At 55.7% G+C, this 24,275-nt stretch overlaps 1 long non-coding RNA gene across 1 annotated transcript; it reads left to right on the forward strand.

The window, feature by feature from the left end:
* The first annotated feature begins 156 nt into the window (after window positions 1–156).
* On the forward strand, window positions 157–15,589 carry LOC105730165 (uncharacterized). The gene is made up of 3 exons (XR_001110399.2): window positions 157–769; window positions 9,555–10,786; window positions 15,038–15,589. It is a non-coding gene; the product is annotated as an uncharacterized LOC105730165 (long non-coding RNA).
* Window positions 15,590–24,275: the final 8,686 nt, after the last annotated feature.

Raw genomic sequence — 24,275 nt, forward strand, 5'->3', positions numbered from 1 at the left:
GCTTGTCCCGGCTCCAAGCTGTCCTGGAAGACTCGGTCCCTACCCCTGACTTTCCCGACGAGAGACTGACGCCCAGACGGTGTGGGGCAACCGGCCAGGGCCCAGGCGTGTGGGGGCTGCTGCCGAGGCGGGAGCCAGCGTCCCCGTGCCCGGCGGATTCGTCACGGCTTGCAGAGGGTTTCAGTTTCCAGCGTCCAGCCGTCCCTGCAGACCAAAGCCTGGGGGTGACAGTTTGGTAGGAAGCGGCGGAGGTTTGTCTCCAGGCTGGGTTTGCCTGGCGAGTCGCCGCATTTACTGAGATTGTTGGTTAATTTGGGTGGCTGGGAGGGGGGGTGGATGGAGACACCCCCCACCCCAACAAACCCTCGGCGTCAGGAGAGGAGGGGCTGTTCCTGGAGCTTGCGGAAGGTCGCGGTGGCTGTGGGGGTGGCTGAGAGCTTCCGGGGCGCGCGGGTGCAGGGGACGCGGGGCCCTCCAGGTGGAGCCGATGAAGGGGCAGGTGGAGGTTTGAAGCAGGAGGCTCAGGGAGCCTGAAGCAAAGCTAATCTCTGGAGCTAAAGATGAGAGGAGTGGGCCGGGCGCGGTGGACGCTGAAATACAAAAAATTAGCCGGGTGTGGTGGCGCGCGCCTGTAGTCCCAGCTCCTCGGGAGGCTGAGGCAGGAGAATTGCCTGAACCCAGGAGGTGGAGGTTGCAGTGAGTCAAGAGGAGTTGCTGCCTGTGCCGGAGTTGTTGACTGGAACAGGGCGAGGAACCTTCTGGGCTGCTGGTAATGTTCTATACCTGGATTTGGGTAGTACTTACACGGGAGCAGACATAAGTAAACATTCTTCAAACTGTCTTAAGATCACTGCATGTCACTGTGTATGTGTATATAACACCTTAATTTCTTAAAAGCCGGTGAAAATAATCTAGTGTTAGAGGTCAGAGTACTGGTTGCCTTTGGGGTGTGAAGTGGAAGGGGGTACAAGGGGAGCCCTCTGGGGGCTGGGAACATTCTGTATCTTCATCAGAGCCATCTTGTAATGTGGTCTGTAAATGTGTATAAATTCATCAAACTCTACTTTAAATATTTGTGCACTTTATGTGTATGATACCTTAATTATTTTTTTTTCAGCTGGGCACCGTGGCTCACACCTGTAATCCCAGCACTTTGGGAGGCCGAGGCGGGCGGATCATCTGAGGTCGGGAGTTCAAGACCAGCCTGACCAACATGGAGAAACCTGTCTCTACTAAAAATGCAAAATTAGCTGAGCGTGGTGGCGCACACCTGTAATCCTAGCTACTCGGGAGGTTGAAGCAGGAGAATTACTTGAACCAAGAGGCTGAGGTTTCAGTGAGCTGAGATCGCGCCATTGCACTCCAGCCTGGGCAGTAGGAGCCGAAACTCGATCTCAAAAGAAAAAAAGTTTTTTGTAAAAGTCTGAGCAGATCACCTGGCTCAAAATCAAAGACTTCCCACTGGCTTTAGAATAGAGACTAAATTCTTTTTTTTTTTTTTTGAGACGGAGTCTCGATCTGTCTCTGGAGTCGGTGGCACGATCTCAGCTCACCGCAACCTCCACTAAGCAATTCTCGTGTCCCAGTCTCCTGAGCAGCTGAGATTACAGGTGTGCACCACCATGCTGACTAACTTTTTTGTATTTTTAGTAGAGATGGGATTTTGCTGTGTTGGCCAGGCTGGTCACCAACTCCTGACCTAAGTGATCCGCCCGCCTTGGTCTCCCAAAGTGCTGGGATTACAAGAGACCAAACTCTTTTTCCAGTAGAGTAGCCAGATACCTGCATTTGGCTGGGATGGTCTTCATCTTTCATCCTGCCCCTGTGTCAGTGTTAACTGTGTCCTCACAGGTGGCCAGATATAGACAGCGTGCTCCCATCTCCTGACCCCGCAGGCTCTGCCTGGCCCGCCCAGCCCTCCCGCCCTGTTCTCTGCCTTGTCTCTTCAGCCTCTGCCTCTAGTCTCCCTGGCCTCCTTGCTGCTCCTCAGCGGTTACTCCCTCCTGCCTCCCGTGCCTTTGCCCTTGTCCAGCCCTCGGCCTGGGATGCCCCTCCCACACTGCCCCTGCTTTGTCCGTGTAACCAAATCTCTGTTTCCACATTGCCCTTCAGGGCAGCCTCGCCCCACTCCCTGGGCAAGCTCAGGCCTGATTCGCTCTGTCAGTTTCCTTCTCGGCACTCGACACAGTAGGTACGTGGGGGTCTTGCCCACTAGCCTGTACTAGAAAATGTTTCTGTGCCTCAGTCTCAGATGTAAAAGCAGAATGGTAGGACTGACGGCGTTTCGGTGAGTTTGGGAAAGGACTAAAGGAGTTAATAGCCATGGAGCACCTAAAACAATGCCTGCCTCATAGGAGGGGCTCACACAGGAATAGCTGCGATCATGCATTAGAATGAGTGATTCAGAAGCCAAGGACTCTGACCAGCTGACAGATGGAGCAGCCCTGGTCCTGGCTCTTGGCCCCAAGGCCAGGGAAGCCAAGGTGTATGTGTCCTCAGGCACCTGTGAGCTTGCACTGTGTCCACACAATAAACTACTTGGCTGCTTCCAGTAAACTTCTGGTCTTTGCAACGTACCAACCCAAGTATTAACCCTCGCCTTATCGCTAGTATCCCAAATGCACACACTCAACAGCTACTTCAAGCCAGAAATAATGACGTGGTTTGCTTCAGAAATTAGAATGTCGAGTTTTGCAGAGCTAAACCTCTGACCTTAACTTTAAATCTTCCCCTTGGGCCCCTTAGGGCCTGAGATGAGCAAGGGGAAAGGGGGCTGGGCCTGGCGCCAGCTCCTTCTTTCCCAAGCCCCGCTCTGCTCACTCAGCCTACTTCACCCATCTGGAGCTACTACCAGGAAGGGAGGAAGGAAGAAGTGGGAAAGGGCTCCGTTCGCATCTGGATTGGCAGACGGTGAAGCTGACCCTCTCCTGGGAACATCATGGGCTCCTCGGTGGTTCCCTTCTGCTTTGTATCCTGAAGTCCCCTTAACCCAAGCACATGTATCACTGGGTGGGTGCTTACCTGGTGGCTGCAGAGGGGAGGTGCCCTCCGCCCTTCCTGGGGGACTGTTGGACAGGACCTAAATGGACCCATAGGTCTTGTGCTTGCTCGCCCACCCAGCTCACATCTGTCCCCAGGAAACACTGGCACACTCCGCACCCCAACATTAGTGAACAGGTGAGTCCCAGCACAGCTCTGCCTCCGATGTGGCACACCAGCCCTTCCTTCCTGGCTAGGAGCCAACCCCCAGGCCACTGCGCCCTCCAAATGGAGCACCAAATAGCTTGCTTAGAAATCCCCTGGAAGCCACCCTCACAGGCTTAAAGCGAAGGAAGGAGGGCCCGTCCTCAGCGTCTGTCCTCTGGCAGGATCACTTCACCAAACCTCTCCCACCCTCACCTTTTACTCCTGAGTGTGGGACAGAGTCCCAAGTGTTTCCCTTGACAATCTACATGGCGATCTGACATGGCATTTGAGAGTTCCACATCTGCTGTCTCTTCTTGCCTCCTGGAAATTTCCATTTAGTGTTCTGATACATTTACAAATGTACACAAAGGCCATCATCCCTTTGGTGGACAGCTTTTGTATTGGTCTGCCCTCTCTCTCCTGAGCCCTATGCCCTGTGAGTCTCTGCTCTGGCTCCACTCTGATCATAGGATTCTAGAGGGGTTGGCACCCGGGTGGACATGTAACCCAAGACCCTAGTCAGCACTTCCATCCCCCTTGTGTGGGTCATCTGAAGCCAGGCCAATCAGAGAATGTATTTATTTATTCATCTATCTTTTTTTTTTTTTTTTTCCCACGAGACGGAGTTTCGCTCTTGTTACCCAGGCTGGAGTGCAATGGCGCGATCTCGGCTCAACGCAACCTCCGCCTCCTGGGTTCAGGCAATTCTCCTGCCTCAGCCTCCCGAGTAGCTGGGATTACAGGCACACGCCACCGTGCCCAGCTAATTTTTTGTATTTTTAGTAGAGACGGGGTTTCACAATGTTGACCAGGATGGTCTCGATCTCTTGACTTCGTGATCCACCCGCCTCGGCCTCCCAAAGTGCTGGGATTACAGGCGTGAGCCACCGCGCCCGGCCATCTATCTATTTTTTAGAGACAGGGTCTTGCTTGTCATCCAGGCTGAAGTGTCTTGGCACAGTCATCGCTCACTGCAACTGTGACCTGCTAGACTCGGGCAATCCTCCCGTCTCAGCCCTCAGAGTAGTGGGGACTACAGGTGTATGCCACCACATCTGACTAATTTTTAAACTTGTTTGTAGAGATGGGGTCTTGCTATGTTGCCCAGGTTAGTCTTCAACTCCTGGCCTCAAACCATCTTCCTACCTCAGCAGATAACTTATTTAGAATGTTTTATACTGGCTAGGTGTGTTGGCTCACACATATAATCCCAGCACTTTGAGAGGCGAGGTGGGCAGATAATTTGAGATCAGGAGTTCGAGACCAGCCTGACCAACAAGGTGAAACCCTGTCTCTACTAAAAATACAAAAAAAAAAAATTTAGCTGGGTGTGGTTGCGCACAGCTGTAATCTCAGCTATTCGGGAGGCTGAGGCAGGAGAATTGCTTGAAACCGGGAGGCGGAGGTTTCAATGAGCCAAGATGGCACCACTGCACTCCAGCCTGGGCGACAGAGCAAGACTCCCATCTCAAGAATAAAAACAAAAATAAAAAGAATGTTTCATACTAAAACTAGGGGAGAGAATTTCTTGTCCTTTGCTTTAGACCAGGGGTGGGTAAACTTTTTCTGTAAAGAGCCAGAGAGTAAATGTTTCAGGTTTTGTGAACCCTACAGTCTCTGCCTCTACCATTATAATAACAAAGTGGCCACAATACAGAAACAACTGAGCAGGGCTGTGTGCCGGGAAAACTGTTTTTGAAAACAAGCAGCAGGCTCGACTTGGCCTGCAGACCCGTAGCTTGCCAGTCCTTGCTTTACAGCACAAGCTGTGATGGTGAGACCTCAGATCAACAGCCACAACACCTGTTAGAGAAAGAAAGAGAAAAATGAGAGAGCGAGCGATCTGGTTACATGAAGCAATAAATTTTCCTTTTTTCTTGTCCAGGTGTAATGGCTCATACCTGTTAATCTCAGCATTTTGGGAGTCCAAGGCAGGCGGATTGCTTGAGCTTAGGAGTTTGAGACCAGCTCAGGCAACATAGCAAAACCCCATCTCTACAGAAAATGCAAAAACTGGCCAGGTGTGGTAGTGTGTGCCTGTGCTCCCAGCTATTTGGGAGACTGAGGTGGAAGCATCACATGAGCCTGGGAGGCGGAAGTTGTAGGGAGCCAAGATCGCGCCACCACATTCCAGCCTGGGTGACAGAGCAAGCAAGACTCTGCCTCCAAAAGAAAAAGCAGGCCTGGTGCAGTGGCTCACGCCTGTAATCCCAGCACTATGGGAGGCCAAGGTGGGCTGATCATGAGGCAGGAGTTTGAGACCAGCATGGCTAACACGGTGAAACCCTGTCTCTGGGCCAGGCATGGTGGCTCACGCCTGTAATCCAAGTACTTTGGAGGCCAAGGCGGGCGGATCACCTGAGGTCGGGAGTTCAAGACCAGCCTGACCAACATGGTGAAACCCCATCTTAAAAAAAAAAAGAAAAAGAAACCCTGTCTCTACTAAAAATACAAAAATTAGCCAGGCATAGTGCTGCGTGCCTGTGCTCCCAGCTACTTGGGAAGCTGAGGCAGGAGAATAGCTTGAACCTGGGAGGCGTAGGTTGTGGTGAGCTGAGAGCTGAGAGTGCGCCATTGTATTCCAGCCTGGGCGACTCGGAGACGCTGTCCCAAAAAAAAGAAAAAGCAAATTGATTTCTGCTTCTAGCTTAGATGGTGTGATTGGGACCTGATTTACTCTCTTACCTGAAGCAATGAAAACAAAAGAAAATGGACAAAACCCCAAAACAAGGATTTTCTTTTCTTTTTTTTTTTTATTTTTGAGACGGAGTCTCGCTCTGCTGCCCAGGCTGGAGTGTAATGGCGTGATCTCAGCTCACTGCAACCTCCGCCTCCCCAGTTCAAGCAACTCTCCTGCCTCAGCCTCCAGAGTAGCTGAGACTACAGGCGTGTGCCACCATGCCCAGCTAATTTTTGTATTTTTTTTTTTTTAGTAGAAATGGGGTTTCACCATGTTGGCCGGGATGGTCTCGATCTGTACCTCGTGATCCGCCCACCTCGGCCTCCCCAAGTGCTGGGATTACAGGCGTGAACCACTGTGTTCAGCCTGAAGCAACATCTTTTTTTTTTTTAAGATGGGGTTTCACCATGATGGCCAGGCTGGTCTTAAACTCCTGACCTCAGGTGAGCCACCCACCTCGGCCTCCCAAAGTGCTAGGATTACAGGCGTGAGCCACCACATCCGGCTGAAGCAACATCTTTAAAGTGCCAAAAGGGAGAGAAGAAACTCGCCAACCTAGAATTCTTTACTCAGCAAAAATATCTTTCAAAAATGAAAATGGAGGCCAGGTGTGGTGGCTCACGCCTGTAATCCTAGCACTTGGGGAGGCCAAGGCGGGCCGATCACCTGAGGTTGGGAGTTCAACCTGACCAATGTGGAGAAACCCATCTCTATTAAAAATATAAAATTAGCCGGGCGTGGTGGCACATGCCTGTAATTTGGGAGGCTGAGGCAGGAAAATCGCTTGAACCTGGGAGGCGGAGGTTGCAGTGAGCCAAGATTGTGCCATGGCACTCCAGCCTGGGCAACAAGAGCACAACTCCATCTCAAAAAAAACAAAACAAACAAAAATGAAAATGGAAAGAGATATTTTCAGACATACAAAAGGCTACCATTGGAGACAGAGGGTCAGTGCTTGACTGACCTCTTCAGATTTTATAGAGGGCATTGACCACCTCTAGTGAGCCTCTCTGATTCATTTACTGGGTGACCTCTAAGCCAATTTTCAGTGAAACCCAGAGCACAAATGGACCCATCACCAGGCCCAGGCTTTGTGTAAGCTGCCCTGCCACTTTAGCCAGCAGCTCCTTTGGTTTTGAAAGTGTGAGTGGCAGACGGAGATGCACTGTGGAGCAAGTCCTGATAGAATCGCTGTGTGTACCTCCAACGTTTTGGAAGAAGTCCATGCTTACTTCTGCCAACAACTTTTCCTCATTTCAGAGGCAGCTACTGGCTTACTACTGGGTCTCAATATAGACTGAATCTTTGGCCAAGGATACCAACAAACTATGTGACTCAAGCTGTTTGTCCATCAAAAAGTAAATGTCATCCACTGAATCATAAAACTAGATATGTGTCCAGGTGTGGTGGCTCATGCCTGTAATCCCAGCACTTTTGGGAAGCCAAGGCAGGCAGGTGGATCGCCTGAGGCCAGAAGTTCAAGACCAGCCTGGCCAACATGGCAAAAACCCATCCCTACTAAAAATACAAAAATTAGCCAGACAGGGTCTGGCACAGTGGCTTCCGCCTGTAATCCCAGCTCTTTGGGAGGCTGAGATGGGTGGTCACGAGGTCAGGAGTTTGAGACTAACCTGGCCAACGTGGTAAAACCTTGTCTCTACTAAAAATGAAAAAAGAATTAGCGGGCCGGGCGCGGTGGCTCACGCCTGTAATCCCAGCACTTTGGGAGGCCGAGGCAGGTGGATCGCGAGGTCAAGAGATCGAGACCATCCTGGTCAACATGGTGAAACCCCGTCTCTACTAAAAATACAAAAAATTAGCTGGGCATGGTGGCAGGTGCCTGTAATCCCAGCTGCTCAGGAGGCTGAGGCAGGAGAATTGCCTGAACCCAGGTGGCGGAGGTTGCGGTGAGCCGAGATCGCGCCATTGCACTCCAGCCTGGGTAACAAGAGCGAAACTCCGTCTCAAAAAATAATAATAATAATAATAATTAGCTGGGCATGGTGGCAGGCACCTGTAATCCCAGCTACTCAGGAGGCTGAGGCAGGAGACTCATTTGAACCCAGGAGGCAGAGGTTGCAGTGAGCCGAGATCACATCGTTGCACTCCAGCCTGGGCAACAGAGTGAGACTCCATCTCAAAAAAAAAAAAAAATTAGCCAGCCATGGTGGTTCACGCCTGTATCCCAGCTAGTTGGGAAGGAGGCTGACTCAGGAGAATTGCTTGAACCTGGGAGGCAGAGGTTGCAGTGAGCCAAGATCAAGCACTCCAGTCTTGCTCTGTCTCTCTCACACACACACACACACACACACACACGGCAGCATTCCGTTGTAAAATGAGACTAGGCACAATCATTTCCGGGAGGAACAGGTAAACTTCCTGCGTAGGTGCCTTAGACTCTAATAGTATTTGCTCCTACTGTTTCGAAACATTGCTTTTCTTTTTGAGACAGAGTCTTGCTCTGTCATCCAGGCTGGAGTGCAAAGACACAATCTTGTCTCACAGAGACCTCTGCCTCCCGGGTTCAAGGATTCTCCGCCTCAGCCTCCCGAGTAACTGGGATTACAGGTGTGCACCATCACACCTGGCTAATTTTTGTATTTTTAGTAGAGAGACTTAAGTAGACTTTAGTAGAGATGGGGTTTCACCACGTTGGCCAGGCTGGTCTTGAGGTCCCAACCTCAGGTGATCCGCCCACGTTGGCCTCCCAAAGTGCTGGGATTACAGGTGTGAGCCACTGCGCCTGGCCGTTTTACGTTTCTTGTCCCTCCCTCCCTCCCTCCCTCCCTTCCTTCCTTCCCTCCCTCCCTCCTTCCTTCCTTCTTTCCCTCCCTCCCTCTATCCCTCCTTCCTTCCTTCCTTCTTTCCCTCCCTCCCTCTATCCCTCCTTCCTTCCTTCCTTCTTTCCCTCCCTCCCTCCCTGTGCCTCCTTCCTTCTTTCTTTCTTTCTTTCTTTCTTTTGGATGCAGTCTTGCTCTGTCATCCAGGCTGGACTGCAGTGGTGCAATCTCGGCTCACTGCAACCTCCACCTCCCAGATTCAAGCAATTCTTCTGCCTCAGCCTCTCGAGCAGCTGGAATTACAGGCATACGCCGCAACGCGCAGCTAATTTTTGTATTTTTAGTAGAGACGGGGTTTCACCATGTTGGTCAGGTTGGTCTCAAACTCCTGGCCTTAAGTGATCTGCCCACCTTGGCCTCCCAAAGTGCTGGGATTACAGACGTGTGCCACCACACCCGGCCCTGCAACATTTCTTAATCCTTAACTATGCCCTCATGGGAAATACTTTGTGATCAGTCAATAGGAGATGAAAAAATGGGTCTGGTCTAAAAATTGTTCTGCCTGGGGTGTTAGCTCCCATCAGATGTAGACGTTTACTGCTTTACAGACATAGGAGAGGCCTAGAAAGTCAGTATTGAAAAATCCTTGCAGATGGCAAAACTTCTACATTGATTCACAGGCTATAGCTTAATGGGTTGGCCAGACAATTAGAGACTTGAATATAATTTTCCAGGTGGTCTGGGGGACAGGCAAGGGGATGGGTTTCTCGGAATGGGCACGGAGTCCAGATGGGACTAAATGCTCATCCATTCATGGGCATTCACTGGGGAGGAGGCTCTCAGCACTCAGGTGGACAAGACAGCCTTTTCTGAGGACATTCATTGGCTGCCTTCCTCCCTTTCCCCAGTGCTGCTCCAAGGGCCCGTGGCAGATGACTGAGGCAGCGGAGACGGAGGCTGTGCGGGGCTGCAGCAGTGCGGCCTTTCCTCACCAAGGCTGATCTGGTGTCCATATGGCCAAGTGCCCAAGCCTCACAGGAGGGACCCACCCTGAGCTCCTAATATGGTGCCATTGCCACCACGTGCAGTTGCTTGGTGGCCAGGTGGATGACATCAGACCCCTTCCGTCATGGAAAGGGCAGTGATTTATCCTCATGTGTTTTAGAGAAGGACTTGTTTTCCCAGCCACATCGCTTCTATCAGCACTACCATGTGTGGACTCAGAGGATGCTCTGTTTACCCATCATCATGGCAACTCAGACACCATCACTTTGGACTGAGGGGCTCATTTCCTGTTGAAGGAAATATGGCGGAGAGCTCACGGCCATGAAATTCCCTGAATTTGCCAGGCACCCCATCACCCAGAAGTAGCTGGTTTGAGAGAATGGGGGAATCGTCTGCAGAAGACTCAGCTGAGGTGCTGGATGAGAGCCGATAGCCTGCAAGGTTCGAGTGCCATTCTATAGGGTGTGGCGTGTGCCTCAACCCAGCAAGTGGTCCGTGGTGCCGTCCCCCGACACCCCAAGTGCACGGGTCCAGGAACTGAGCAGTGGAGGCACGAGGGGCCCTTCCCATGATTACACCAAATAACACACTGGAGGAATTTTGCCTTCCTTCTGGTGACCTTGGGCCAGTGTCCAGGAAAATGCTTCCATCAGGAAACACAGTCACGGTTCCGATGGATCACGTGGAACTGCCCCTCTCCCACTGGCAATTTCCGTTCCTCGTGCCACCGAACCAACAGGCAGAGAAGGATCACTGTGCTGACTGGGATGTCAGTCCCCATCCTCGGAGTTTGCGTTGAATTGGTTCTCACACTGAGGCGAGGCGCGTCTTACCACAGCCGCGCACCACGTAATGACGTTTCCATCAGTGACGGCCGCATCCATGACAGCAGTCCCATAAGATTCTAAGGTCACATTTCTACTGGACCTTTTCCATGTTGAGAGACGCAAATTCTTGCCTTCGTGTTACCATCGCCCACAGTGTTCAGTACAGAAACACGCTGCACGGGTGTGTAATCTCAGAGCAAGAGCCTGTGCCAGAGCCGGGGCGTGTCCCGTCTGCCTCTGTGTAAGTTCACTCTGTGATGCCCACACATCACTGCCTGACGACACACTTCTCAGAAGCATACCTGCCGGTAAGTGACACATGACTGTGCCTTTTTTTTTTTTTTTTTGAGACAGGGTCTTGCTCTGTCGCCCAGGCTGGAGTGCAGTGACACAATCTCGGCTCACTGCAGCCCTGACCTTCCGGGCTCAAGTGATTTTCCCACCTTGGCACCGGCGCCCCACCCGCTGCCGCTTCTCAAGTAGCTGGGACTACAGGCGTGCACCACCATCCTCGGCTAATTTTTTTTTTTTTTGAGACGGAGTCTTGCTCTGTCAGTCAGGCTGGAGTGCAGTGGCGAGATCTCAGCTCACTGCAACCTCTGCCTCCCAGATTCAAGCAATTCTCCTGCCTCGGTCTCCAGAGTAGCTGGGACTACAGGCATGCCCCACCATACCCAGCTAGTTTTTGTATTTTTGGTAGAGACGGGGTTTCACCATGTTGGCCAGGCTGGTCTGGAACTCCTGACCTTGTGATCCGCCCACCTTGGCCTCTCAAAGTGCTGAGATGACAGGTGTGAGCCACCTTGCCTGACCTCTTTTAGTTTTCATTTTTTTTGTAGAGTTGGGAGTTTCACCATTTTGCCCAGGCTGGTCTCAAAATCCTAGGCTCAAGTGATCTGCCTGCCTTGGCCTCCCAAAGTGCTGGAATTACAGGCATGAGCCACCACACCCAGGTGTGACTGTACTTCTTGCTTAATGGTTTGTGTTATCAGGAAAAGGGAAGGGAGCTCATTAAAGACAGGTCATAAGGGAATCAGATTCTGAAGAAATGGAAGTTTGGGTTATCCCGCCAAGGCTTAAAAAAAAATGTGCTGGCCAGGCGCGCCAGCTCACACCTATAATCTCAGCACTTTGGGAGGCCAAGGCGGGCAGATCACTTGAGCCCAGGAGTTAAGAGACCAGCCTGAGCAACATAGTGAGACCCTCTCTCAAAAAAATACAAAAACTAGCTGGGTGTGGTGGTGTGCATCTGTAGTCCCAGCTACTCAGGAGGCTGAGGTGGGAGGATCACTTGAGCCTGGGAGGTGGAGGCTGCAGTGAGCCGCGATCGCACCACTGCACTCCAGCCTGGGTGACAGAGGAAGACCCTGTCTCAAAAAATAAAATAAAATAAAAAAGTGTTGCTGAGGAGCCAGCAGGGGGAGGGGCCATGGGATGGTGGCTGAGGAACGTGGCCTGGGCAGCGTGGCTGGGGGGCATCTGTCGGCAGATTGCATCCCTCCTGCCCATTCCCACCGCCTCCCACTCTACCTGAAGAGGCCGGCGGTGACCATCTCTCAGGCTTCAGGCTGGTGCACACACAGTGGAGGGTGATGGGGCATAGTGTACCCTGGGTGCTGAAGACACATTTTCTTCCACAGGGCAAGGGTGGAGAGCGAAGGGCAGCAGGCGTGGAGCGCGAAGGGCGGCAGGGGTGGAGCGTGAAGGGCGGCAGGGGTGGAGGGCGAAGGGCGGCAGGGGTGGAGCGCGAAGGGCGGCAGGGGTGGAGGGCGAAGGGCGGCAGGGCTGGAGCGCGAAGGGCGGCAGGGGTGGAGGGCGAAGGGCGGCAGGGGTGGAGGGCGAAGGGCGGCAGGGGTGGAGCGCGAAGGGCGGCAGGGGTGGAGCGCGAAGGGCGGCAGGGGTGAAGGGCGGCAGGGGTGAAGCGCGAAGGGCGGCAGGGGTGGAGGGCGAAGGGCGGCAGGGGTGGAGGGCGAAGGGCGGCAGGGGTGGAGCGCGAAGGGCGGCAGGGGTGGAGCGCGAAGGGCGGCAGGGGTGGAGCGCGAAGGGCGGCAGGGGTGAAGGGCGGCAGGGGTGAAGCGCGAAGGGCGGCAGGGGTGGAGGGCGAAGGGCGGCAGGGGTGGAGGGCGAAGGGCGGCAGGGGTGGAGCGCGAAGGGCGGCAGGGGTGGAGGGCGAAGGGCGGCAGGGGTGGAGCGCGAAGGGCGGCGGGGTGGAGGGCGAAGGGCGGCAGGGGTGGAGGGCGAAGGGCGGCAGGGGTGGAGCGCGAAGGGCGGCAGGGGTGGAGGGCGAAGGGCGGCAGGGGTGGAGGGCGAAGGGCGGCAGGGGTGGAGCGCGAAGGGCGGCAGGGGTGGAGCGCGAAGGGCGGCAGGGGTGGACGGCGAAGGGCGGCAGGGGTGGAGAGTGAAGGGCGGCAGGGGTGGAGCGCGAAGGGCGGCAGGGGTGAAGGGCGGCAGGGGTGAAGTGCGAAGGGCGGCAGGGGTGGAGGGCGAAGGGCGGCAGGGGTGGAGAATGAAGGGTGGCAGGGGTGGAGGGCGAAGGGCGGCAGGGGTGGAGCGCGAAGGGCGGCAGCGATGGAGGGCGAAGGGCGGCAGGGGTGGAGAGTGAAGGGCAGCAGGGGTGGAGAGCTGCCTTTGCCCCTCCAGACCCACTCTCCGCCTTGCTCTGTACCCCAGATGGGCTCGCCCACAGCCACCTTGCCCCCCGACTGCTGGGTTTGGCCAATGGGGGCTCTGGCATGTGGCTGGGAGCTGGGGGAGAGGGATGGGTACTTGTTCCCCAGGTCCCTCTTCCCTGGGGAGCTGCGGCTCGGCCACGTCTTTCTACCGAAGTCTGGAGCCCCTCTCCTCGGAGCGCCTCCCTCCAGGATCTGGCCACTCTTCCCTCTGCCGTCCCCAGAGGACCCAAAGGTGGTAACAGCTCCCACTCCTGCCTGACTTGCTGGTGGCCTGCCCGCCCTTGGTAAAGTGGCCTCTCTCGTCCTCTCCTCCATGCCCTGCATCAGTATGGCCCCTTCTGGGACTGTGCCTAAGACGCGACATGCACAGGGACACTCACTGCAGTGCTCCTTCTGATTTTAAAACGGGAAAGCCTGTGCGTCCATCGATAGCCAAATAGGTAAAGAAATTACGCTGCATCTACAACATGGAACCCACGTGGCACTGGAGAACTGAGGCAGGGCCATGGGTTCCAGCAACCTAGAGCGGCCGGCCACCCGCGGCGTGCACGGTTCTGGGTGCTGAGGAGACTCCAGGGTGTCCCTTCTGATCCAGTGGGGACAGGCCATATACCAGGACACAGGGGAGTAAAAGAATTTCGGAGAGGGATAAGGACAGTGGGCAGGTAACTGGTTTGCAAAGGGCGCCTGCCTTATGGAGGGAGGAGGCCAGGGGCCTCTCTCGTGGTGGCTTTTTAGGGAGATGCAAACAGCCAGGAGGAGGCAGCCCTGTGTGGCCTTCCAGGCACAGCAAAGATCAGGGCACAGACCCTCGGGTCACCAGTCCTGCGGCCGTGGTGACGCTGGCATTGGTTCCGAGGGTTTCCTGCAGCCTGACTCTGGGCTGCGGCTCTTCTGAAGGTGTTTCTCCTCCTCATCCTCAGCATCCACACTGACCACATTGAAAGTCAGAGGCGGGGCCGATACCCTGCCAGAGCTGGACACAGAGTGCCCACAGAAATGTCTGTGAGATGGAAGGAGGCAGACGGCCAGTGATGAGTGGGGCAGGAGGGGACGCAAAGGGCCATAAGGGCTGTGAGAAGGTGGCTGGGTGCGTCGGGTGGGGGTGGGGTGGGGGCATCTGGAAGGTGGCTGGGTGCGTCGGGTGGGGTGGGGTGGGGGCATCTGGAAGGTGGCTGGGTGCATCGGGTAGGGGGTGAGGGGCGACAGTTCTCCCTACCTCTGTGTTGAGCTCTGCAATGGTGGTAGCAGGCCAGGGAGTTAGGGAAGCCGTTATTCTGGAGGCCCAAGTAGCCAGGGAGAAATGCATAGTCTCAGAGAGCCAGGAGGGCAGTCCTGGAGACCCGGCCAGGGCCCAGGCAAGGGAGCCAGGCTGGGGACAGCCTCGGAGCAGAGCTGGAGGGTGGGCCAGTGGCCCTGCAGTCGGGCTTAAAACTTTGCTATCAACCAGGGGCCCCATGGGAAAGAGCTGGCACCCTCAAATGAGGGAAAGTCTGGGTGGGTCTATTTGGAAAGAGCCCAGTGAGAGGGACACTGGGGCTGGTGCAGGAAGGGGCTGGCAGCAGCACGGCTGCCACACTCATGGACCGTGTCTTCCAATGCCCAGGGCCACTGCCACCTCTCTTCAGGCTCTGTGTCCGGGGTCCGCTTGTGTGGGTGCTGTCGGCCTCTGCCCTCTGGTTTGCAGTTGGGGCCAGCTCCTGGGAGGCCTGATGGGGGCGGGGAGGGAGGGAGGGGACAGCAGAGGGGTTTTTACCCTGGCTCTCTCTCTGCTGCATGGCCCTGGGCAGTGACCCGGCCAAACGTCACTGTCTTGTCCAGACGGCGAGAGCTGGCAACACTGTCTCCTCTGTGGTCGTCTGTGCAGCCTTCACTTCTTCCTTCCAGCCGAGGCACGGCCAGCCTGTTCCCTCCCAGACCCGGGGCTGGCAGCGCTGCCAGCCTGCACTGTCTTCTCTGAGCCTGCTGCCTCTTGCTTCTGGGCACCCTGGTTTAGCCCTGGCCACAAGCCCTGCCCTCCTGATCCCCTCAAAAATGTCCTTCAGGCAACGCCCCACTGCAGCCAGGAATGTTCCCTGCATTGAAGAGCAGTGAAGCCAGCAGTGCCTGCCTGAGACGCCCTGTGGGTGGGGAGGGCTCGCCGACCGACTCTGTGACCTCCGTGACCTCCAGCGCCTCCCCTGAAAGGTCACAGAGTCCCCGGAGAGGGGAAGAGAGGCTCTGTTGTTGTCCTTGTGAGGCTGCGGGGAGGTTGTGGGTGCAGCCCGCAGCCACCATGGGGACAGAACGCACAGACAGCCCTCCTGGTGCTAACAGGCAGCAGCTGATGACGGCGGACGTGACGCAAGGTGACAGGCTCGAGCGCTGACCAGCACAGCCTGTGCAACCCGTCTGGGCTCCACCGCGCCCCCCTCCCCAGCGGCCTCGCCCAGCGGCCCTGAGGCCTCTTCCCTGAGGCTGGCTCTGCCCACCTCTCTCTCCTGCCTGGAAGCCTGCCGGGGCCCCGCAGTGCCTGGAGGATGAAGGGGGCTCCTAGGCCTCCATCCAGGCCCTTTGGAGACTCCGATCTAGGATTTCTCTTCCCAGAGCCCACAGCACGACCTGAGGGAATTACTCACGCCTGGGTGGGGTGGGTGTGGAGGCTGGGCTGGGAAGTCAGGGAGGGGCGGATGGAGAGCGCCCTTAGGAGGCACTGAGGATTCACAGGCCTGGCTGCAAACACTCCGCATCAAGCCTGTCCCACCCGCCGAGGCTGAACGGGGCCCAGGAGGGCTTTGGATACGGCCCAACATAAATGTGTATACTTCCTTAAAATAAAGGCTGGCGCTCTGGCTTATGCCCGTAATCCCAGCAGTATGGGAGGCCGAGGCGGGCAGGTCATGAGGTCAGGAGTCGAGACTATCCTGGCCAACATGGTAAAACCTGTCTCTACTAAAAGTACAAAAATTAGCTGGGCGCGGTGGCTCCCACCTGTACTCCCAGCACTTCGGGGGCTGAGGTGGGTGGATCACTAGAGTCCAGGAGTTTGAGACCAGCCTGGGCAACATGGTGAAACCTCATTTCTACCAAAAATACAAAAAATTAGCTGGGCTTGGTGGCAGGTGCCTGTAATAACGGCTACTCGGGAAGCTCAGGTGGGAGCATCACTTAAGCCTGGGAGGCAGAGGTTGCGGTGAGCCGGGAGCGTGCCACTGTACTCCAGCCTGCGTGATAGAGTGAGGCTTTCAAAAAATAAAAACAAAATTGATTTTTTCTTTTAGTTCATCAGCCATTGTTAGTGTATTTCATGTGTGGCCCAAGACAATTCTTCTTTCAATGTGGCCCAGGGAAGCCCAAAGACTGGAGACCCCTGCCATAAGTGCCCTGTGCTGAGCTCTCCGCGGACCTCAGCTCCAAACTGCATGGGGACCCCAGGAGGTAGGGACAGGAATTGCCCATGTTACAGCAACTGAGGCTTGGCAAGGTGAAGTCACCTCTGGTACATGGCAGGCCTTGATTTGAGCTGGCCAGGCTGTGCTGCCTCCTCCCCAAAGCAGCAAGGAGCCTCTTTCCAAATGAGGCCGGTGTCCTCGTCCCTGGGAAGAAAGAATGCCCCTTTAAAGAACACTCATCTCAACAGCCTCTGTGTGCCCAGCGCTTCCCTCACACCTGCTCACATAGCTGCGCATGGCCTTGCTCCCCTCCGCACTGTGCAGATAAGGAAACTGAGGCTCAGAGGGGGTGAGAGGCTCACCCAGGGGCACACAGGGAGCTGAGGGAGGTGCCTGGACTTCATCTAAGCTGATGTGGTCGGCGGAGGCCAGGCATCGCCCCTAAGCACGGACGTGTCCACGGAGGTTGCAAGGCTGGCACGTCCTGTCTGGGATGTGGACCGAGGGGTCCACTCCCTGGAAGAGGCAGTCTGAGGACACTCCTGTCCCTCTGGCCGCCTTGTGCTTCCCAGAGAGTAGTCTCCAGATGGGACTGGCAGTAGCAGTGCTAGGAAACTTGTTTGAAATGCACCCAGATCCACTCACCCAGAGCCGCTGGGGCTGGGCCTGGGGCCTGCAGGTGATTCTGCTGCACGCTCCGGGTTGAGAGCAGGCTCTAGAGTGACACCCTCGGTGCCCTCGAGGACCTCTGCTGCTGGCCAGGACAGGCACTCACCTCCCTCCCATTCCCAACGTCACCCTCCGCCTCTGGCCAGGGCGAAACGAGAGTGGAGGGAGGGCGGTTTGGGGATGTTCAGGGTGATATCGAGTCTGCACAGCTGCCATGGCCAGTCCACCACTGCCCCTGTCTGAGCCGGAGGCGGATCATACATTCATCTGCTAAATGGGTACACACTCGGCCCCATCGCACAAGGCTGCGAGGTTCGGCTGAGATGTTGAACTGGCTGGGGTAGGGGTGCTCTGTACCCCAGGTTTCCATCCCCATCAGTTACCACTGTCGTGGGTCAGGCCTCACCCCTCCCCAGCACTCAGAGGATAATCTCCTGACACGACCTCGGACATCTGGCTCACTGAGTGGATAGCCTGAGTTTAGGATGCCAGGCCTTTGCAGAGAGACTGTCCCAGAGGCCACCCCTCCCACTGGCGTTGCCAGCCTCTCTCCATCTCCACACCCCACCCAGCCAGCCCAGGCTGCACACCGCTGGGAAGCAGTGTGGGCACTGGGTCTGATGACTGCTCGCTGGGTGGCTGAGTGAGCCGACCACTGGGAGGCAGGGCCTGGGAGAGACAGGTGCCAGGGAATGTGTGCCCAGGCCAGGACAGAGCATGACCAGGCAGCCCAGCCCCAGGTGTCCGTTCTCCCTGACTGCTCTGGGGCACAGAGGCAGGGCAGGGCGGGGGATGCCACGCCCCACCCTGTAGCCATGACGTGGAGCTGAGACCAGTCTGAACTTGAACCCTACCCCCAACCCCTACAGGTGGGGCCAGGGCCATGAAGGGCTGGACCCCTATCTCCCTGGAGGCCTGCAGTCACATCTTGGCCCCTAGAGCACAGGGGATCCACTTGGAGGCTTTAGAGCTCAGCAAGAATCCGTTCCACCTGCGGCTGCCGGGGGTGTGGACGTCTTCTGCATGATTTGCGGGCCCAGCACCCATCCTGCCTGTCCCCAGGGCTCAGCACCCCTGTGTAGGAGGAGAGGGAGGACGACAGGGCTCCCCTGTGGGCCGCTGGCCTTAGGGGTCCCTCCTTTGGTTCTGGGCTTCTCCAGCTATAGCCCCAGGGCAAGCCTCTTTCCCTCCCAGTCTCAGTATCTGCTCCCACACCACTCCTAGTGCCGTCCTGAGACTGGAGGTCTCCAGGCCCCAGCTGGGGTATGGCCAGCGGCAATGTGGCTACAGTGAGGGGGTGTTACCCCACCCCACCCCCTCCTACCCCCGGGCCCACAGCCCAGCACACAGTTCAGGGCTCAGTCCCACCCCAGGATGAAGGTCTCCCCTCACAAGCCCTGTGACCCCAGCGGGCTCCTCAGCCTCTCGGTCCCTGGTTTCCTCCCTGTAAATGGGATAATACGCCATCTTTATTTTTATTTATTTTATTTTGTTTGTTTATTTATTTATTTTTGAGACAGTCTCACACTGTTGCTCAGGCTGGAGTGCAGTGGCGCGATCTTGGCTCACTGCAACCTCCGCCTCCAGGGTTCAAGCAATTCTCTTGCCTCAGCCTCCTGAGTAGCTGGGATTACAGGTGCATGCCACCACACCTGGCTAATTTTTTGTATTTTTAGTAAGGACAGGGTTTCACTATGTTAGCCAGGCTGGTCTTGAACTCCTGACCTCGTGATCTGCCCGCCTCGGCCTCCCAAAGCGCTGGGATTACAGGCGTGAGCACCGCACCTGGCCAATATGCCATCTTTATAGGGCTTCCATGATTCAGTGAAGCCATCTAGTTTTAGGCCAATTGCCTGGAGAGTGCCTGCTCACAGGACTCGTGGTGGGAGCTGGGCTAGGTTTATGGCGTGGTGCTCCAGGACACTTGTGCACTATGCACACACGTATGCATTTTCGTCTTACCCACTACTGTACTAAGGAGGACTTTTTAAAAAGGGGAACATACTTTAGAGTTAATGTTTGCTACACAAAGGTGGCCCACGACAGTCACTGCTCACTTATCATGTGCGTGCAGCAGGACCGGCCCACCTCTGTGAACAGGAGCTGTCCCTTAGTGGAGTGGGAGTGTGCTGGCCCCGTGGCAAGACCTGGCATCCCCAGAGCTTCCCAGCTGGAGGCTGCTGGCTGCTGCCCTCAGCAGTGAGGAGTCCTCAGAGGCTCTGGAGGTCACCACCCTGACCCTCCGCCTGAGACCCGAGCCCTGCCAAGCCTGTCTATGTGCACAGCACCCAGGGTTAAGGTGGGGCAGGCAACAAGCGAGGTCCCCTGTGTTGGGTGGGCCAAGGGTGGGGCAGGCTGAACTCTGCCAGCCCAGGGCGGACCGGATGACCTCAGCCCCGGGTGACACGGGTGGGTGTCCAGCGTGGGCTCAGACAGCTCCCTTCCTCCTGGCTGGCTGCCAGGTCAACACTGGGTGGGACCTGCCTCGGGTATCAGCAGCAGCCCCACGCTCATGGCCTTTGGGTTCTCGCATGCCCCGTCGCCGTCACCTGGCTGCCTCTCTCACTTCCCGTCTTCAGCTGTCCTGAGTCACCTGTCTTTCAAGCCGGAAATCAAGGACAGCAGCACCCCTTCCCAGACCACCTGGCTACAGTTCCAGGATGGGCGCTCCTAGTCCCCTAGATCGGGCCCTGCTGAGCCCGATTCCCATCCCCGCTCCGCGCCCGAGCCGAGCACCCTGCGCCGGACCAGCCAGCGCTGGGGCCTCGACTTCCCCTTCCGTGCAATGAGAAGCAAGCCTTTTCCCTGTGAGCAGGGTGTCAGCTCCGCGCGGCCACGGCGTGGATCCTGCCCGGCTTTGCCTGGAGCCTCATTCTCTCTGGCTGTGCGGGGCAGGCTGGAGGCGGCGGCGAGGGGGACAGGAGAGTCGCCGGGGCTCCCGGGCCCGCGGCCGCCGAGGGACGTGGTCGGGCGTTCGTCTCCCAGGCCGGGAGGGGGCGCTGGAGCGCGGAGAACGGGGCCGTCGGCTCCGCCCCTCCTGCCCACGCCCCGCCTCGGGCAGCGTTTCCCCGGCCCGGTCCGGCTCGGCAGCGCCTCCTCTCCGCACCCCTCACTAGGAGGACAGACCCCCACCCGGAGCCTGCGCTCTCGGGGTCCCGCGGAGCTGGGGAGCAGCGCCCTGCGCAGGGCGCTCCCTGTGGGCGGAGCCTCTTAGGACGCATCCGAAAACCCTGGGCGGGCGCGGGGCTCAAGCCTCTAATCCCAGCACAGTGGGAGGCCGAGGTCGGCGGATCACTTGAGGTCAGGAGTTCGGGACCACCCTGGTCAATAGGGTGAAACCCCCGTCTCTACTAAAAATACAAAAATTAGCAGGGCGTGGTGGTGTGTGCCTGTAATCCCAGCCATTTGGGAGGCTGAGGCAGGAGAATTGCTTGAACCCGGGAGGTGGAGGTTAGTGAGCCGAGATCATGCCACTGCACTCCAGCCTGGGCGACAGAGCGAGACTTCGTCTCAAAACAAATAAACCCACCGAAAAATAAAAAACTAAAACCGGAATTTTTTTTTGTTTTGAGACAGTGTCTCACTCTGTAGCCCAAACTGGAGTGCAGTTTGAATTGCTTGAACCCTGGAGGGGCGGAGGGGCGATCATGGCTCAATGCAACCTTGACCTCTCCAGGCTCAAGTGATCCTCCCACCTCAGCCTCCCAAGTAGCTGGGACCACAGGCACCACCACACCTGGCTACTTTTTTCTTTTTTCTTTCTTTTCTTATTTATTTATTTTTTTTGAGACGGACTCTAGCTCTGTTGCCCAGGCTGGAGTACAGTGGCATGATCTTGGCTCACTGCAACCTCCATCTCCTGAGTTCAAGCAATTCTCTGCCTCCACCTCCTGAGTAGCTGGGATTACAGGTGCCTACTACCATGCCTGGTTAATTTTTGTATTTTAGTAGAGATGGGGTTTCACCATCTTGGCCAAGCTGGTCTTGAACTCCTGACCTTGTGATCCACCCGCCTCGGCCTCCCAAAGTGCTGGGATTACAAGCGTGAGCCACTGTGCCTGGCTCAGTACTTTTTTTTTTTTTTAATAATAATAATTTTTGTAGAGATGGGGGGATCTTACTATGTTGCCCAGGCTGGTCTCGAACTCCGGGCCTCAAGCAATCCGCATGCCTTGGCCTCCCAAAGTATAGTCGTGAGCCGCTACTCCCGGCCACAAAAAAAAAACCCTGAAACCAGATGATTTATAATACATCTAGAGGGAAACGTCTGGAAACTGCTGTCAACCAATATTTAGGGGCTGGGCATTTGATGTTGGAGAATTTGGAGAAGACAGCTGGAAGTCCCTGCACCAGGGCTTCCTAGCAGGGTGAGACAGTCCCAGGAAGGGCTGGAGGCCACCCCAAGTCGCCTTCTTCTTTCACTGTCCATCCACCCCCTGTAACCCTCCAACCTACACCAGGGTCATTTATTTAGGACCCCTGCCTACCAGTCTGCCAAGGGGCACAGGAGTTAGTCCTGGACCTGCCTTCTCTCAGAGGATCAGCACGAGAACAGAACATAGGGCCACGGTGCTCACATGGCACGGCCTGGTGGCATGAGCCTGTGCAATCCCAACTACTCCAGAGGCCGGGGTGGGAGGATCTCCTGAGCCTAGGAATTTGAGGCCAGTTTGCGAAACAGCAAGGTTGCATCTGTTTAAAAACAGACAAAGTGTAGCAGAGAGGAAGGAAGGAGGGAAGGAGAAGCTGGGCAGGAAGGGGAGGAAGGAAGGAAGGAAGAGGGAGGGAGGGAAGGAGGAAGGGAAGGAAAGAAAGAGGAAGGAAAAATTAAATGTAGCAGAGACATGCGGATGAAACACCCAAGTGGTGTGTTGTCACTTTGCGCGGTCCTCGAAGTTGCCCGGGTGTCTGTGGTGTCTTACTCCAACCTGGCCACAAGAGAGTGCCAAGAGCAAGCCTTTCTGGCCCAGGGCCAGGCTTTCAGCTTCCAGCGGAGCACCCCAGCAGATGCCAATGCCAATGCCAATGTTGCCCTCACCTCCTTTTTTTTTTTTTTTTTGTCGAGACAGGGTCTCTCTTTGTCGCCCAGGCTGGAAAATGCAGTCGGGCAATCACTGCTCATGGTAGCCTTGACCTCCTGGGCTCAAGTGATCCTTCAACGCAGGCTCCTGAATAGCTGGGATTACCGGCATGCACCACCACACCCAGATAATTTTTTTCATATTTTTTGTGGTCCCACTATGTTGCCCAGGCTGGTCTTGAACTCCTGGCCTCAAGCGATCCTCCTGCTTCCGCTACCCAAAGTGCTGAGATTACAGGTGTGAGCCACCATGCCCAGCCTGTTCAAGCTTTGGAAAGTGTGGAGGCGGGGGAGCAGGGCTGGGAAGAGGCTAACGACAGCCTCAGTGGAGCCAGAGGATGTCAGGGATGCTGGCCCTTCACTTAGTCCACCCTATGCCCTTACTGCATTGGCAGGGACAGGGAGGCCCAGAGAGGGCAAGGGGCTCCATGGACACACAACAGATGCTGGGTGTGACCAGGCGCAGCTCCTGCCTCTGGATCTGCCCGTCTCCTGTGGAGAAAGGCCCACCGTGGCGGCAGGAGGGAGGGGGAGAAGCAGCATCTGAGGCTCGAGGCAAAAACGGGCCCTGGGGCCGACTGTGCAGCTCAGCTCTGGGCTCCAGGCTGGTCTTTGCAGATGCTCCCTGTCCCAGCCTCCATGGCTTGGTGCCTCGAGGACCTTCAGCACTTCCCAGGTGCCCCATGCCTTGTTAGGAGCAAGCCCTGAAACCTGGGAGGCCCCTGCCAGCCAACACCTTGGATGACAACTAACACCTTAGGTGATATTAACACTTGCACTAACAAGTTAGGAGAGCAATTTCTGCCCAAGTGGCAAGGGGGTGGGGTGGCCTTTGGGGGATAGGGCAATGGGAGGGGAGCATGCCAGCTGACTTTCCTGACACGAGGGTGTCTGGGTATTCAGATGGTGCAGCTGCAGCTACGGTGAGCAGGGTGTCAGGTGCCTGACCCACTCTGGCCTTGTTGTGTGACTCTAAGGAAGGTCCCTGTCTTTCTGGTCCATGCTCTTGCATGGAGCACTGTACGGATTCAGGGAGTCCCTTCTCAGAAAGTAGCTGACTGGGGTTCTTGCCTGCCTAAGACTCCCTCAGAGCTCCTCGCTGCCCCCACATCTGGGACTGATCCCTCAACCCTCAGCTGGGCATTCCTAGCTTTGCAAAAACTCTGCTACCACCTCCCTCTGCGCCCACATCATCAGGTCTGCTGAGCTGCAACCACGCTACCCAGGTCAGGCCTCTGCTCACCCCACTGCGATGCCCCCTTGCCCATCCGCCTCTTGGAGAACTTGTGCAAAGAGCTCCATCCATGCCACATCCAGGAGATGGAGGCATGGGAATTTCAATCCAATTCACATTTTCACACAGACACTTCTCTGCCTGAACTGTTTCTCCCTGTTGGACCATTGGATCATGAATTTGGATTGCGTCTTATTTCTCTCGATGATCCCAGAATCCAGCATTGGCATGGAGTAAAAAGTGCTTTATATTAATATTTATTACTACATGAATGTTTTGTCTATGAATGAATGGGCAAAAGAATGGTGAGAAGCTGGATGGATGAATGATGGGTGTGGGTGGTGGTGAGATGGAAGTGAGAATGGTGGACTGAGGTTTATGTATATGAGTAATATAGAATATAACTTATAGTAGATGAGCACATGGGTGGGTGAATTACTAGGTGGCTGGCTCACTGGCAGGGGAGAAAAACTGGCTGGGTAAGTGATAGTGGATGAATGATGGAGGTCATGGTAGAATGAGTATGTGGTGGGTAGAAGATCACTTAATCAACCACCAACTACCTAGATGGTAATGCATCTATGTAGTTGGCGGTTGATTAAGTGATGAGGAATAGACAAATACATTGAAGATTGATAGATGGAAAAGGGATGGATGTGAATGCTGAATTGATGGATACCAAATGGATCCATACACAGTGGACAGAAACTGCAGACAGTAAGTATTCATAGTAGATGGTGGATGCTTAGTGGTAGATAAGTCCTGGAAGTA

Source organism: Aotus nancymaae, unplaced genomic scaffold (genome assembly GCF_030222135.1).
Source record: "Aotus nancymaae isolate 86718 unplaced genomic scaffold, 86718_ANA_hifiasm-v0.15.2.pri h1tg000011l, whole genome shotgun sequence".
Classification (NCBI taxonomy): Eukaryota; Metazoa; Chordata; class Mammalia; order Primates; family Aotidae; genus Aotus; species Aotus nancymaae.